This window comes from Tamandua tetradactyla, chromosome 11 (genome assembly GCF_023851605.1).
Source record: "Tamandua tetradactyla isolate mTamTet1 chromosome 11, mTamTet1.pri, whole genome shotgun sequence".
Classification (NCBI taxonomy): domain Eukaryota; kingdom Metazoa; phylum Chordata; class Mammalia; order Pilosa; family Myrmecophagidae; genus Tamandua; species Tamandua tetradactyla.
Window position 1 is genome coordinate 91,690,960 of NC_135337.1, and position 2,177 is coordinate 91,693,136.

A 2,177-nucleotide genomic window follows, 5' to 3' on the forward strand; every position below is an offset into this window, starting at 1 on the left:
TGAAGGATGGGAAGGAAGCAGCCATGGGAAGAGTGTTCTGGGCTGAAGGAACAGCTTATGCAAAGGCTCAGAGGCAGAAAAGAGCTTGGGAGTCTAAGGATCATGGAGGAGGCTAACATGGCCTGAGCGGAATGGGTGAGGAGGAGGGTGGGGGGACCCCGTGAAAGCTGTGGTTTCAGAGCAAAGGGATGCTGGGAGGGTTTCAGCAGAGGGTGCCATGACCAGAATTTCTTCTGTGGCTGCAGTGTGGACTCCACTCACTCCCATTGCTTCTTGCTTGAATAGTCAGGCTTGTATGCTGCATTTGCTCAACTTTGCGGAAACGGGAGAACAGAGAGGTGAGTATCAGACTAAGGTAACACAGCCAGGAAGAAGTGGAGGCAGGATTTGAACCTACGCAGCCACTGCTGTGCAAATCTGTGACCCCATAGCCTCCTCCCCAGGCTTCCTGCCCTTTGCTCAGCTTCCAAAATTAGTCACTGGGGCCTTTCCGCCTCCAGGAATGTAACACTCTCTCTTTTGCTTGAGCACCTTTCATGGCTCCCCATTGTCCTTGATAATGGACAAGCCCTGGCATTCAAAGCCGTTTTTGAAGCCAGTGGCCTCCCCAGGCTCATCGCTCTTCTCCTTCCCCTCCCCCAGTCCTGCCTTCATACCCTGAGTTCAAGCCGCCCTGGAAGCCTTGTCCCCGCCAGCACTCTTTGGCTTCTCTGTTTCCCCACCCAGGCTGCTCAGCCTTGGTTTGGTGGGTTCCCTATTCCCATCCCAGCCCACATTGGTGAAACTAGTTTAGCCTCCCCTGTACCTCCTCTCAGTCCCCCAGCTACCTGGGTCTCCCCCGTCAAAGCTTCCATCACAGCAATCCAATCAGTCAGATGCAACCTGGGAGTCAAATTCAGATATCATATCAGTCAGTCAGACAGTCAGTCAACAATCATCATCTGTGTACCAGTTGTGTGCCAGCCCCTGCTGTAGGGACTGGGAATAGAGCGGCAAACGAAACAGATACAGCCCTGTCCTCAAGGAGCTGGCATTCTGGGGTGGCAGAAATCCATGAGAAATGATTAAATCAGTAAACAGCGTATACAAGGCACTGATAAATGCTAGTAAGAAAATAAGGAAGGGTCAGGGCAGGGAGTGGCAGGAGGAGGTCTATTTTAGATATGTTAATAAAGAAGGCCTCTTTGTCACCCCCAAGAGAACCTCTTTTGTTGCTCAGATGTGGTCTCTCTATCCAGCCAATATGCCATGGAAACTAACTGCCCACCCCCTGTCTATGTGGGACATGACTCCCAGGGGTGTGGACCTTCCTGGCAATGTGGGACAGAAATCCTAGAATGAGCTGAGACTCAGCATCAAGGGATTGAGAAAACCTTCTCGACCAAAGGGGGAAGAGCAAATGAGACAAAATAAATTGTCAGTGGCTGAGAAATTTCAAGCAGAGTCGAGAGGTTATTGTGGAGGTTATTCTTACACATTTTATAGGTATCCCCTTTTTAGTTTGTGGTGTATTGGAGTGGCTGGAGGGAAGTGCCTGAAATTGTTGAGCTGTGTTCCAGTAGCCTTGATTCTTGAAGATGACTGTATAATGATATAGCATTTACTAATGTGACTGTGTAATTGTGAAAACCTTGGGTCCGATGTTCCTCTTATCCAGGGTATGGACAGATGAGTAAAAAAATGGATAACAAATAAATAATGGGGGGACAAAGGTTAAAATATGTTGGGTAGATGGAAACACTAGCGGTCAATGAGAGGGAGGGGTAAGGAGTAGGGTATGTATAAGTTCCTTCTTCTTTTTTCTTTCGTTTTCTGGAGTGATGCAAATGTTCAAAAAATGATCATGATAATGAATACACAACTGTGTGATGATATTGTAAGCCGTTAATTGTACACCATGTATGGAATGCTTGATGTTAAGAATATTTGTATGTTTGTATGTTGTTTTATTAATAAAAATATAAAAATATAATAAAGAAAGAAGGCCTCTTTGAGGAGGTGACATTTATACAGAGCCCGAACCAGGGAAGGGTGCAAACCATGCAGAAGTCAAGTTGTTAGAATGTGCGGCATGTGCAAAGGCCCTGAGGTGGGAACAACCTTGAGTGTTGGAAAGGAGGCCAGTGTGGCTGGAGCAGTGTTAGGCAGGGCGTGCTGGATGTTGGCTGAATGTGGGA